The 15,554-nt window shown below is 39.8% G+C and overlaps 1 long non-coding RNA gene across 1 annotated transcript; it reads left to right on the top strand.

Annotated features, from left to right (window-relative positions):
• Positions 1-1,630: 1,630 nt before the first annotated feature.
• On the top strand, positions 1,631-13,324 carry LOC148703701 (uncharacterized). Its single transcript, XR_016400203.1, has 2 exons — positions 1,631-8,379; positions 8,461-13,324. It is a non-coding gene; the product is annotated as an uncharacterized LOC148703701 (long non-coding RNA).
• Positions 13,325-15,554: the final 2,230 nt, after the last annotated feature.

Here is a 15,554-nt window from a genome sequence, read left to right as displayed (position 1 = left end):
GTGATTTCAACATAGTATCAGAGCAGAGGTCTTGAGTTTGAACCCTGTCTTTGCACTCTTTAACTCCATTTTTAAAACTTTCACATGTTAGGGTCATCCATTAAAAAAAAATCTGGCTCACATGTGAGGAAAAGTGTAAGAAAATATAAAATATATAAATTAATCTACCTTATCTTATTAGCTTAAGCTTTTAGGACAACTGGTGATTTTAAGATGAACTGTTAACTGTCATCTTGGGTACTTTTGCTTTTAAAAAATAAAAAAATTCATGTGCACGAGAGAATTTGCTAAAGAATTTTCATACCAACCTTTTGAGTTTATACATTGAATGACCAATATATTTCAAGAACTTCAGGTTGCTAGAAAGAGAAAGAATTGATCTTCTATTCCATCAATCAAATTTTGAGTTTGACGCCTCGCTTTGGTGACCATTGAACTCTACTACAGATGTATAATTGTAATGTATGAATAAGTCAAATTTTGAAAATGAAATAATGAAATATTCATATGTAGAGTATTGCTTGGATAGGGGATTTGCTATTAGTGAGTTCAGAAATTTTTGTGCAAACCATTGTATATTGTTCTCAGGTGAGACAAGAACCCCACTTCCTGATAAGCCTTAATAGACCACCACAAGATATGCATCAAGTATCACTCGCAACTTTCCCTTCATCTTGGTCCATGTGTTAGTGGGACATCCTCTACAGCGATACATCAATAACCAGCGATATATATATAAATGTATGTATGTATGTGTGTGTACGATCACTTAGAAAATTTTGCACGGTATATTCCATTGGCAAGAAAGGAGTCACATGTTGGCCAAATAAGCAATTTTGTCAGATTTCCATGCTATTTTATTATTTGTTTATATCTAAATAAATAAAAATATTTAGATGATATACTTTCTTTAAAGCCATTATATAAGAAAATTCAAGAGGCCCATAAATATCGGTTAACAAATAACAATAAATGAGTACAAGAATTTAAGAGAGATGATGCATGTGGGAACCGTCCCCAACTCAAACAATAACCAAATGGGCCAGATCCTGATGTCACGATAACTATTATGCCCTCAGAATTTATCTGGGAGCACAAGATCTATCTTTAGGAGCAGATCCACCGTCAGAAGGTCTGACAGCATAAACTCTTCCAGAATTTTGATAGCTCTTAGCCCACCGTATGAATGATTTTTGTTCTATAAGCACCCCTTCAAGCGATATTACTTGCTCTAGTGGTTTTCGGTCTTGCTTTTCAAGACTTTAATTAGTCGAGATCAAAAGGCACCTTTTATCCTTGTCATTATATGGGGCCCTAGAGCTTATAGACACACACTATGTATATATACTTAGTTTTTTCACACATTAGTGCAATGAACATTTTCCTTAATTAATATATGTTAGCTTGTGGTTGCTTTTAGTTTTTGGCATGATAGATTCTTGATAAGTGCTATATAATGCATAAATTAATATCTTATTCATAGCACTTATCGTTATTTTAATTCACATATTTTTGTAAATTCAACTAAAAATTGAATTATCTTCATCATTGCATTATTAAAAATAATTCGATTTTTGCTTGATTATATTGGTCCATCTAATGTATGCAGGTCAAATCAAATTCATCTGGGATGACCCCCGAACCCGAATGACACGCACCCCGTGAATCAGATCTTCTCAATTTCCTCTTCAACACATGGCTATCCCTAGTTCACGTTCTCCATGTACCACAACTCCAACCGCAAGTTATTTCAACCATTTATCTCGCGTCCACATCATCCTACATCCAGCCCTCTCCCCATTCTCCGGATCACAGATCTTCTCCTGCGACCGAGTATCCCATGGATCAACATCCAAGCCTTGCATCCTTATCCAGCCAACGGCAGCACTTCCAAACTCCCCAGCTCCCGTTCAGAGTTCATCTCAGCCGTGAACAACAACCCAACGTTTTCCGGACCATCATCCAACTTCGAATCACCTCCCCTGTTCCCTTCCGCATCCAAAGCTTCCACGTTATCCTTTCCTCCCCTGTTCCACGTCACCTCCCAGCTAACCTCGAGTGATTTTCGTATCTAAACTTCATCTCCCCATCGTATCTCTATTCCGTTTGCATCCCATTCATAGTTCGGCATCCAAAGCTCCTTCCATGAAACAGAGCCGCATCTGGATGAACCCAAATCCCAGCCATCCCGTTCCACGCGGATTCAGCTCTTCGTCCCAGCTCCAACCTCTCTCGCATCCGGATATCTCGTGTCCAGCCGGGATGAGCATCACGAACGGATCTCAGCCTTTCAGCCGAAGCATTTCAGTTCATCCAACGCTCTCCACATCTTCCCCTGCTTCGGAACAAACTCCCAGTTCACCTTATATTCACCCACGGATAAACTCTCCCTCTCAGCTTCATCCAGCTTCTCCTCCACGTTCCGGATTAGATCACATCTCCCAGCTTGCGATCATCCTTATCCCAGCAGCTTCTTCTCTCCCACTACATCCACGTCACCAGCAAATCCAAACATTCCCTGCTTCCCTCCCACAACCAATGCTCCACATCACAGCCGTAACCTCCTTCCAAACCAAATCCAGAACCTGTCCTAGCCTCCCTCCGGATCGCGTTCGTGATCTACGTTCATCCCACGACCGCATCAAATCCCCTGTTACGTGTATCTCCCGTTCACGATAGCCTTCATCCACCCACGCCTCCCCTGTTTCACGAGCTTCATCTCCCAGCCTTGCATCCTTATCTCTACTTCGGAACAGAGTTCCAGCATCCCGTTCGTGAGCCATATCCTCCCTAATCATCCACGATTCAAGGGATCAGCTTCCAGTTCCGTTCCCAGCACCTCATCCACGGATGTAGTCCATCTCTTCTTTATCCAAATCCCCTGCATTCTAGAGTCATCTTCTCCGAAAATAAAGCAACCTGTGAGCCACTTCCTCCCAACCGAACTAGCATTCCAGCCGTTCGGATTGACTTCATCTTCCCACGCGTCCGGCTTCACGCATCTTCTCCTTTGATCAGCATCCCAGCAGCCGGATCTAAGATCCGAACCACAGCAGTCCAACGAATCAGTCCAAACTTCATCCCAACGGCAAAGGGTTCATCCTTATCCATGATTCGAAATAAGGAAGAGGAAAGAGAGAGTGCAGCCTATAAAAGGCTCAGGCGTGAACCGAGGAGGGGCATTCTTCTCTTCCATTCATTACTCCCCCACCGGGGGGGGGGGGGGGGTATTCCTCCTCTTCCCCACCAGGGGAGGGGGCTGATCCCATTCCTTCTTCCCCCACCAGGGGGGGAGGCTTCTCCCATCTCCTCAGAGGCCAAATTCACGAAGGGGAGAAGAAGAGTTCGGGTTCACAGGCAAGTTCCCACGGAAGAAGATGAAATAACAGGAGAGACAAGAGTTTGGGTCTTTTGGGAATGCCTTCTCAAAAGAAAGAAAAAAAAATGAAGTGCTGAGGCAGAGGGAGCCGATCGTGATAGAAATGGGAGCCTGCTGCTGTGCCACCGCTACTGTCGCCCACGACTCCATGAAAGGCTAATCTCTTCACTGGGGCCGGATGCAGCCCTAACAAAGGGACACGGGTTTTATATTTTATTTTATGTTCTTGGAGTTGTATGAACTTATTGTTTTTAATGAATATCTTCTTTTATTTCATGTTTAATTTCTGTGATTTTAAATGTGAAGTTTATACAACTGTTTTTCATGATCACTAAGTAAATATAAGATAGTCCATGCTTAGGGAAGATGCGATGTGCTGCCACCTTAGATTAGGGTAGACATTTCATGCCAACTGAAGATGGATTATGCCCAAATTACTTTTGTGAATTTTTAAATGCTTATTAGGCTTGTAGCCAATTTGCATGTTAACCCAAGAACGAAATAAAATATAAATAACCCTTGTTCCGATGTTAGTGGTGAATTTCTTGCCCTAGGTTCTCCCAAACTGATATCCTTTTAATTGCATTTTCTTTTATTAGATTGCTTAGTTTAATAGTCTTCACAAATTCATCCTTTTAAATATTTTTATTTTTAAAAAAACAACTATACCCCAATCCCTGTGGATCGATACCCGTAATCACTATCCTATTAGATACGTGCTATTGCGTGGTCTTTAAAGTTGACTATCAATTCTATTCAACTCTAGTAGATTCCAGGGGGATTCCGGGATCGACTGCGGTAGAATTGGTGGATTTTGACAGTTTAGCATCCTTCTGCAATGATCGGTGGATGTCGGGGGATGATAGCAAGGGCCTTCAATAGTAAGGTAAGCTACTTGTTGTCTCTAGTTAGCCTCTAGCACTAAGTTCATCATCTTGCCTTTGAGTTTAAATTCATTTACTTCCTTAATTCTAGAATTTCTTAAGTTTCTTGCCCAGATAGTTTAGTCTTCAAGTGTGTAAAATTGAAGCTTACACTAGACCTCTTTGCCTGCCCCAGATAACTTCACTAAAATAGAGTGTTTCCTTTTGACCTAATTTAAATAGTTCACATACTGATCAAACCAACCGATGAAAAATCCACCATAAGCACCATCCACATCCAACCAAAACCAAGATTTGATACTAGAACCACCAAAAGATTCCAAAAAGGGAGAAATTGGATAAGAAATTTGGCTCTTGCAAGCATACAAAAATGAACCCGCTAGATTCTATACTTTACTAAATCATCTTTCTAGGGTTTTCCAACCCCTAACATTCCATGCTACAAGCTTCATGATGAAAATAAAACCACTCCAGTTACGACAAAAGATCAAATTTAAGAAGAGCCACCATCACCACCGTCTTGAAACTCCTTTTCTAGGAATTCCTTTTCTATCTTAACCATTTGCTTGACTTCTTCCGCACCTTATTTCTAAGCTCTTCCAACAAGATACTCGCATCCTTTATAATTGACAACTTACATTTGCGATCAATATCAATGAGCTGGTTCCTGGGGTTCCTATCAAATAGACCAATCGTAGTCAATCTATAATTCCCTTTAGCCTAAGACTATCCAAACTTATCCAACTTCGTCTTCACTTCTCTAAGATGCAAATATCTTAAGAATAGATACCTACAGGGCATGCACTCTTGCTCATGGAAAACCCAACCAAGACCATAGTTCTAGCCACCTCATCCTAAACCAATTCTTGGCCATCTGATGCTATCTTTTCACAACTACAATAAGGATTCATATGCAATATCATTGCCTTCACTAGACTTTGGACTGACACTCGATAGTATTAGCTCCTGTCGAAGCTATATGTTCAACCACCCCAGACGGCACTTTGTGAGAATTTAGCCAGGGATCCAACCTACCAGCTTGTTCCGTAGGGCACCATCAGTTGTCACCTTATGTTAAGGGACAAAACCAACATTGACCATGTTTAAAACTGAGGTTCTTCAACTGCCTGCTGAGCCAGCTGAACCAGATTAAACTATCTTTCTGATGATAGGAACCTCACTGCCAGCATCACTAGAATTCCCAAGATTACCACAAGACTCTCAAAAATAGGTTTTGAAGAGCCAGAGCTTTCTTTGTTTCTTATACTCAGGATAGACCTTCTTACACTCTTCAAGTGTTAACATAAGATTGTGAAAAATCTTCATATGCTTCTTAGATATAGTGTCATCTTCAAAATTCTCCACAACATCAAAAGAACCAATCATGTTAACAACAATCCTCTTATCCCAACAAAATAAAGGATTATAAGAGAGCTTAATCAAGACTTTGAACTTATATTCATGTTCAACACCTTTGTCCTCGATCTTTAGAAGCTGAATGGAAGAGTCTGCTTCACCACCAGAATTAGACCTCTTTTTAGTGTTTCTAAGGAAACTAGGCAACAATCACACCAACTTGACCTTTTACATCCCATTTCTTAGATTTATCCATATAGAAAGCTAAAGAAGTAGCAATCTTCTTCTCATTAGTACTACTCGAAGTGAAGCTAATAGCAATATCACATACCTCTTTGGAATCTGCCGCTCAAATCTTCAAAATTGGTATATATGGCAATAGAATTAGAAGTATATCTCACACAACCTTCATTCTTCTTCCCAAGCATCTTTCATGTGTTGTTTCCTGTTGTCTGATTCCTGTTTACCTAAAAATATGCTAAACAGATCGTTGTTAGAACCGACAAACAAAGTTTAATTTAATTTTACTCTTACCTTTTCTACTCGAAGAATAGTGGTCGTAAGAGGTCGATCCACAGGGAGGTGATTGGAGTTGCATTAAAATTAAAACATTCACTCGGATTCAAAATCGATTTTTGAATAACAAAAGAAGAACATTACTTCGGGGATGTTGAATGATTCTTTAGTTTACCAGAGAATGTTTTCTATTTGAAAGTAAACAAAAGACGGATACTTGGAATCGAAGAGCATTTATAAATTTAATGAAATATTTAACTACTCAAAGAAAAACTTTGACATGGATGAAAATAGTGCTTAAGAAGATTGAAGCCTGGAACATAGATTGCATGAAAGAAAAATTAATGGATTGCATAAAAGAACAGAAATTAAACAAAACCTATAACATGGATTGCATAAAAGAAAATTTAATAGCTTGCATAAAAAGGAAAATGCTTACAAAAGTAAGAAGGAAAAAAAAAATGAAAACAAGGGAACAAGTAACCCCTCTCGGTTGAACACTAAAAAAAAATAAAATATTATTTTTTTTCTTCCTTCTTCTCGGAAAACAGAGCTCCTCCTCTGTTTCTTTTGAACAGAGCTTCCCCTCACCAAGCCGAGAACCTCCCCTCCTCCTCTCTGTTTCTTGGCCTCAACCCCAACCGAGGACCCCCCTCCTCCTCTCGTTCTCCCCTTCTTATAGATCGCCAGAGCATGGATCCCTTGATTGCGCATGGAGAGGAGGAGAAACGGCCGCGGGATCTTGGGAGGTGGATCCGGATGAAGAGCGCCGCGGGTGCTTGGATGCGGAGGAGGCTGGACCGGCCGGCGTGATCCATGGAGCTCGGACGCTTGGGATTTCAAATCTGGAAGAGATGTGGAATTCGGAAGCTTTGTGGACGCCGGATTAGAAGTGGGCGTGGGATCCTTTCTTCCCCCTTGTTTCCGCACGGGATGAAGCTGTGGATCTTTGAAATGGGCGACCGAAATCGGTGCTGGGAGGAGCGGATCCGTGGATGATGAATACGGACGGGAGAAGAGGCTGGGATGCTGGGATTTGGGGGAGAATCACGGGCGGCTGAAGCGGCTCCTTGAATCGGCTGGGACGCTGCATATGGGATTCGCTGGCTTCACGAGAAGGAGCTGGAACTCGGAAGAGAAGAAACGGATGGCTGCTGGGAGGAAAAACGGACGGCTGCTGGGAGAAGATATGTTGCTTCGATTGCGTTGATGGTATGGAGGATTGGGAAATTGGCTGGATGGCTGTGAGGCATGGTGGGGATGCGCTGAAGACGTGGACAGCCTGGCACAATCAAGTTGGTGCTGCAAGGGCAGACTGGGAGCTGGAGACGCATCTGGGCTGATCGTGAGATCCTTAGGATGTCGCTGATGGCGTGGAGGATTGGGACGCGCTGGAATGCTGGCTTGACTTGAGCTCGGGCTGCCAGGCATTGGGCTCAAACCCATTGTTATTGGGTCTCTTGGGTTACTTGTACTCAAACACAAATACAATGTTAATTAGTTAATTTTATTATTAATAATTAGCTATAATACTAATTAAGATGGTATGATGATTGCACTTTTGTGCTCTCATCACACCCCCCAACCAGCTTATTGCTAGTCTCTAGCAATTAATAAGCAAACGATAAAATGAGGGCACAAAAGATGTAGTCTAACCCATAACTTTTTATTGAAGCTAAGTACATAAAATCTGAGATACGTACCCACTTTCGTAGAGCATCACGATTGCACTTTGCACGTGCAACAAGCCGTTAAACCCCTAGGTTACCCTAGTGGACGAGTGTTGTCTCGTGAGGGTTTGCAGTGAAGTTACCCACAAACTTCAATCCCAAAATAAAATTTGTTTTATGAAATGAAAGTCTAATTTCAAGTACATAAATGATAAGAATTTCAAAAGCACACAATGTTTTAATTACTAAGTAGCCCAAATTCTAGGCTAGTATGCAATTTAAGTTGAAGTCATTAAGTTTTCCGTTAGGAAGTTGTAAGACTTATTTATACTTGAGTGCTCAGTGAAGTCTGAACCATGCACAAGCTAAGATTTGGGATCTCCAAAATATTGCTAATGCTAGTAGTTTCCAAGAATTGGTCGGACAAGACCTATTTGCTGATTCAAAATCATCTTATCTGCAGGATTTCGAGAGCTATGGATATTTACTTTAATACCTCATGGGCTTTATTTGTAATATTCTAATTTACTCAAATTTTTGCAACGACGGCTTTCACACTATTGTCTTTCTTAAGGTAATATACAGATTTTTTTTTCAAAAAATATGATAATGTATATATTGCGCACTTTTACTCCTGTGATATTCCTCCATGTAGCGAGCAATTAGTCGACAATTCTCGCACCAGTTGGCATGAGGTGTCGGGCATCAAGACTCCCCAACGGACCATGCTCGGGTTCCTCATCACAAGCCCGCTGACCTTTGACAATAGGTAGCCCTTTTCGATGTACCTAACTAAATCCACAAAATTTTATTATTTTATTTTATTTTATTTTATTTTATATTTTTTTTTGTGAATCAGAAAAAGATGATTCATCAGGATTCGAGGTTGCTACCATATTCTCAACACAATGTCGACCCTATACCTTAGAAATGCAGGTCAGATGTGTTGTGAAATTCAAAGTACTAATTAGTTTACAACTCACTAAAAGGAACTTAATAAAAAGAACTCACTTTGCACTACTTCCGACTAGTCATTGGGCTCTTAGATTTTATATGCCTTGTGTGTTGTACAGAAATTAGGTTTTTTTTATATTTTAAATGCTTAAAAACACCCCCAAACCTAAATCTAACATTGTCCTCAACGTTAAAGAAAATTTAAAGCAGTAATAGGGCAGAGGAGAAGTTACCTGATATGGGTAGGTAAATTGACAATTGGGGCCAAAAACTCCCAAACCTGCATGTTAGTAAATTTTTACAATTTATATAATTTGGGTTGCCTCCCAAGAGCGCTAAGTTTTATCTTCAGCCAGACAATTCTAATTCATTCATGATAGACAGGGTCGGTCAGAAGTGTCTCCTCGACTTCTGGACTTAGATACTCAAGGTATGGTTTTAAACGATGTCCATTGACTTAAAACGACCTACCATCCTTAGTATTGCATATACTACCGCACCATGCAGATGCACTTTCTCTACCGTGTATGGGCCAGTCCAGCGAGATTTAAGTTTTCCAGGAAATAGATGTAATCGAGAATCATATAAAAGAACTTTTTGTCCTTGGTGAAACTCTTTACGAGTAATCATTTTATCATGCATGACCATCATGCGATCCTTGTACTTCTTAACACACTCGTAAGCATCGTTCCTAATTTCTTCAAGCTCATCGAGCTGAAGTTTTCTATGTTCTCCCGTCTTGTCGAGATCGAAATTTAGGCGTTTGATTGCTCAATAGGCCTTGTGTTCTAACTCGACAGGTAAATAGCAAGCCTTGCCATAGACAATCCTATATGGCGACATTCCAATTGGTGTTTTGTAGGCTGTACGATATGCCCACAATGCATCTGTTAACCTAAGGGACCAATCCTTTTGAGATGGATTGACAGTTTTTTCAAGGATGGTCTTGATTTCTCTATTGGAAATCTCAACTTGTCCACTCGTTTGTGGATGATATGGTGTACCGACCTTGTGGGTGATGTTGTACTTCCTAGCAAGGGCTTTAAAAAGTCTATTGCAAAAATGTTTCCTCCCATCACTAATGATAGCACGAGGGGTGCCAAAGCGAGCGAAGACAGACTCCTTAAGAAACTTGATCACTACTTTATGATCATTGGTCTTACATGCGACAGCCTCAATCCACTTGGACACATAGTCAACATCTAGGAGTATGTACTGGTGCCCAAATGACTTAGAAAAAGGACCCATAAAATCAATACCCCAAACATCAAAGATTTCTACAATTAAGATCGGGTTCAGGGGCATCTCATTCTTTCTTGAAATTTTTTCTAGTCTTTGACATCGGTCACATGCTTTACAATACTCGTGTGAGTCATGAAATAGTGTGGGCCAATAGAATCCGCACTGCAAAACCTTTGCAGTCGTCTTTTTACCACTGAAATGACCACCACAAGCATGGTCATGACAAAAGGAAAGAACTTTCCTTTGTTCATATTCAGGGATACACCGTCTGATGATCTGATCAGGGCATTATTTAAATAGGTATGGTTCATCCCAAAAATACCACTTCACACGAGCTAGGAAACAAAATTGCTCCTGTTTGGTCCAAGAGCTGGGCATTTGTTCGGTAACGAGGTAGTTGACTATGTCAGCATACCATGGAACATTGGTATGGGAAATCATCATTAGTTGTTCATTCGAAAAAGTTTCGGATACAGGTAAGGATTCTGCAGATGACTCAACAATCAGTCTGGACAAGTGGTCAGCTACTACATTTTCAGATCCTTTTTTATCTCGAATTTCGAGATCAAATTTTTGGAGCAATAGGATCCAACGAATGAGCTTTGCCTTAGCATCCTTCTTTGTGAGAAGGTACTTAAGGGCGGCATGATCAGAATAAACAAGAACCATAGATCCTATCAGGTAGGGGCGAAATTTATCTAGAGCAAAAACAATTGCCAATAATTCTTTTTCAGTGGTGGAATAGTTGAGTTGGGCGACATTTAGAGTTTTGCTCGCATAATATATAACATGGGGAAGCTTTTCCACTCGCTGACCTAAGACAGCACCTATGGCATAATCAGATGCATCACACATGATTTCGAAAGGACGACTCCAATCAGGACACCTTATGATGGGTGCTGAAGTCAATTCAGACTTCAGTCTTTCGAAAGCAGTTACACAAGTCGGTGAAAAATTAAAAATAGCATCTTTGGCCAACAAATCACATAAGGGTTTTGATATTTTGCTGAAATCTTTGATAAAGCGGCAGTAAAAACCCGCATGCCCTAAAAATGATCGAATTTTTCTAATAGTCTTGGGAGGTGGCAATTTAGCAATTAATTCTAATTTGGCCTTATCCACCTCAATTTCCCTTTGTGACATAATGTGTCCTAAAACCATACCTGATTCTACCATAAAATGACACTTCTCCCAGTTAAGAACTAAGTTTTTCTCTTTACAGCGTTCTACAATAAGTGTCAAGTGGTGTAGACATTCATCAAAATTAAATCCAAATACAGAAAAGTCATCCATGAAAACTTCTAAAAATTTCTCCACCATGTCGGAGAAAATACTCATCATACACCGCTGGAATGTAGCCGGTGCATTGCATAGCCCAAAAGGCATGCGATGATAGGCAAAAGTGCCATAAGGACAGGTGAACATGGTTTTCTCTTGATCCTCACGTGTAATAGGGACTTGGTTATATCCAGAATAACCATCGAGGAAACAGTAATGAAAGTGGCTAGCTAGACATTCTAGCATTTGATCGATGAAGGATAGAGGAAAATGGTCTTTCCTAGTCATGGCATTAAGCTTCCTATAGTCGATGCATACTCGCCATCCCGTTTGGACTCGAGTAGGGACTAACTCATTGCGATTATTTTTCACCACAGTGATGCCAGACATTTTGGGTATGACTTGAACTGGGCTTACCCACTGACTATCAGAAATAGGATATATAATTCCTGCATCTAAAAGCTTGATAACCTCGGTTCGAACTACGTCCTTCATGATTGGATTAAGTCGCCTTTGTGGTTCTCTAGAGATTTTTGCATCTTCTTCTAGATGGATTTATGTTGGACCACAGAAGGACTAATCCTCTTAATATCAGCTATAGACCAACCGATAGCTTCCTGATTCTTCCAAAGGATACTTAACAACTCTCTTCCTATTCTTTAGTCAGATTCGATGCAATAATAACAGATAAGGTGTTATTGTCTCTAAGAAATGCATACTTCAAGTTTTCGGGAAGGTCTTTAAGTTCTAGCTGGGGAGGTTTGACATTGGATAGCACTAGCTGAGATTCCGAAATAGGCAATGATTCAAATTTGGTGGCCCATCTGCTAGTATCCATCACAGGAATGGAATCTAACAATGCATTAACCTCCTGACTTGATTCACAATCTTGACCGAAATTAGCCAAACATCTTTCTAATGGATCAGAATAATTGGACTCTTCAAAAGAACTGCTAATTATGTTCTCAATCATGTGAATTTCTTCCAAATCGTCCATCTCAGTTGACTGACTACTACTGTGAAAAACATTGAGCTGGACAGTCATGTTCCCAAAGGCTAGAGTCATTATTCCATTTCGGCAACTAATCACAGCATTTGAAGTGGCCAAAAATGGTCTACCTAGGATCATCGGGATGTGACTTTCTGGATTTTTTACTGGTTCAGTTTCAAGGACTACAAAATCCACAGGGTAGTAGAACTCATTAACTTTTATAATCATATCCTCCACAATTCCTTTGGGGTACTTTACAGTCCTATCTGCTAATGAAAGAGTGATGTTTGTGGGTTTTAATTTCCCCAAACCCAACTCTGTGTAAATAGAATAGGGTAACAGGCTCACACTAGCTCCTAAATCTAGGAGAGCTCTCCGAATGATGGTTTCTCCTATTTTAATTTCAACAGTAGGGCAACCAGGGTCCTTGTATTTTGGGGCAATCTGTTGTTAAATGAGAGATGAGGCTTGTGCCGCCATCACAGCTTGCCTAGGAATACTGGTTTTCCTTTCACCGTGGTCAGGTCTTTTAAGAATTTTGTATAGGAGGGGATCTGTCTGATGGCATCTAGAAAAGGTAAATTTATTTGGACATTTTTAAAGACTTTCATGATTTCATCATACTGAGATTTTTTCTTTGAGTCTTGTAGTCTACTAGGAAAGGGGGCCTTGGGTGTGTATGTCTCAATTGGTTTCTCTTCTATTCCTTGTATTTCCTGTTCTTGTGCCTTTTTCTGAGTGGGGCTCGGTTCATGCTTTTCTTCTTTTTCTTGTATAGAAAGTTGGACCTTGTTGTCCACTTGCTTGCCAGACCGTAAAGTGATAATTGCCTAGACTTCATGGGTTGACTTTTTATTCGAATCAATCTGAAACTGGTCTCTTGGCCCTTGATTCTGTTGCCTACTAGGGTTAGGCACTGGCTGACTGGGTAATTCACCTCTCTTCCTATCCCCTAGAGAGTTAGCTATTTGGCTCAGACTAACCTCAAGTTTTGCAATCGCTTGCGCATGGAATTGGTTAGTCTAGGTTTGAGCCATGTTGGTCTGTTGTTGCTGTTGGATGAAGTCTTGTTGCTGCTTCATCATGTTAGCCATCATGGCTTCCAACGATGTAGACTGCTGAGTGATAGGGGCACTATAAGGAGGGACAAGTGGAGCTAATGATTGGTTCATCTGTGGTGGACCTATCCTGAAAATTTTTTCTGAAAACCTGGTGGACCACCCTGATGCTGAATAGGTTCAGTCTGCCTGTATGAGAAATTCGGATGAAACCTATTATCAGGGTGATAAACTGGGTTGAATGAATTGGGAGTGGATTTCTTAAAGGCATTATATGAATTTGGAGCATTTGCCTGCTCAGCCTTAATGTTGGGTAGACTAGGACAACACTCCACTAGATACTCAGAACTGTTACACAAGATGCATAAGCCTTGTGGCTTATGTTCCACTTTCTTGATGGGATTTGACTCTTTTTGTGAGTTTGAGTTAGTGGAAACCGTAAAAGCATCCAACTTTTTGCTTAGATTATTCACCCCATTCACCAGATTGGACATGACATTTTTGAGTTCGGGATCTATTTTTATTTCGTAGGTACTTGGTTCTCTAGACCCATAATCATTTCTATCTATCTCCTGACCGTAGCTACTCCAATTTTGGGCATTTTTAGCTAAGTCTACAAGGAACTCATAGGCTTGATCAGGGGTTTGGTTCATGAACCTACCCTTGTGCATGGATTCAATCATGTTCCTATGTGCTGGAAGTAATCCTTTGTAAAAGAAATGTACTAGATCAGCTTTGTCAAGCCCATGGTGTGGGCAATTGACCAAAAGATATGGATCATGGTGCGGGCACTTAATTTTTTCAGTCTTTACCATGGGATAGAACTTAGCCATGAACTTCCTAGATAGTTGTTCCCATGATGTGATGGAATTTGGAGCAAGAGAATACAGCCATGCAGCCGTACGATCCTCTAAAGTCATGGAAAACAATCTTAATTTAATACCCTCTTCATCTAAGTTTTGATTTCTAAACGTTTGACAGATTGTCAAAAATTTGTTTAGATGAATATACGGTTGTTTGCTCTCAAACCTATGAAATTTGGGTAACATGTTTATTGTTGCAGCCCGAATCTCGAATTGGGCTGCATTATTAATTGGTAATACTATGCAAGTAGGGGGACTAGCGGATGCGGGTGCGAACAACTCATTCAAAGTTCTAATATGTTCACCCATTATAGAGATTGACGGTTGGCTTACAATTCGCTGATTGTGATGAAAAGTTCTGTCAACCTCAGGATCAAATGGTATTAACTTACCCCTTAATGACCTTCTACCATGCATACATTATCAACAATTCATTAGATTTGACTCCTAAAATGAAAGAAATCCTAAGAGAAGAGAAGGGCTAGACAAAGATGACCACAACCAACACCACACAATAATTTGACTCTATTAGTCTTAGAATTAAGTGAGGTTTAGTAGCTTTTAATCTAGTTGCATAGAGATTTATCAGATTAAAAAGTTCCTGAAATTTTTTTCTAGATTAGACAGCTCCTAATCTTCCTTTCAGATTAAGCTTGAGCTTACCAGTTAAGCGATCCAGTAACTAGTGACCAGAAAAGTCTCGGGATGTGTGGTGGTGTCAGAAGGGATACACCGATACCACAATACCCGTAACAGTTCTTACTGTTGTAAAACTTTCCTAAACATCACCAATTACTAAATTCTCACTAGAGTGGCTTTCAGCCGCTTCTTTTCAAGAGCCTAATTAAGCTCGAAAATCCTAAGACCAACGTCTAATTGATTTTAATTTAATTTGGCTTAGGATATGTATGCAAGGTGGTGATTTTTGGAATAAGGATAGGTAATGACTTTCCGACCTTATCTTTTTAATAGGTTTTGCTCTTAAATTATTTTATGCAAATGCTTAATACTAAATGCAGCAAATATTTAATGATTTTTTTTTAAAGTTTATGGAATGTCATTAGGTTGTACTGATTAAATGAGCAAGCAAATTTTTTTTTATATATATATTTTTAATTTTTTAATTGTATGTTTTTGTTTTATTTAAATTTTTATATAGGAATAACTTGAATGTAAACTAAAACTAATCCTTATGCATCAGTCAATCTCCGAATGCTTGTTGAATAAGCTCTGAAGATTACTCCGTGAGGAGTCCCAATAGAGGTATGATAACCTCGGAGGATTGTACCTATCAATTACTAGAAAAAATAATAAATTTTTTTTTTTAATTTAATTAATTTTTAACTTTTTTTTTTAAATTTCA

The sequence above is a fragment of the Phoenix dactylifera genome, chromosome 4, assembly GCF_051530095.1.
Source record: "Phoenix dactylifera cultivar Ajwa chromosome 4, Ajwa_hap1_PhDact_Kaust_v1.1, whole genome shotgun sequence".
Lineage (NCBI taxonomy): Eukaryota > Viridiplantae > Streptophyta > Magnoliopsida > Arecales > Arecaceae > Phoenix > Phoenix dactylifera.
The sequence above is the reverse complement of the archived record's forward strand: the minus strand, read 5'-3'. Positions and strand labels throughout refer to the sequence as shown.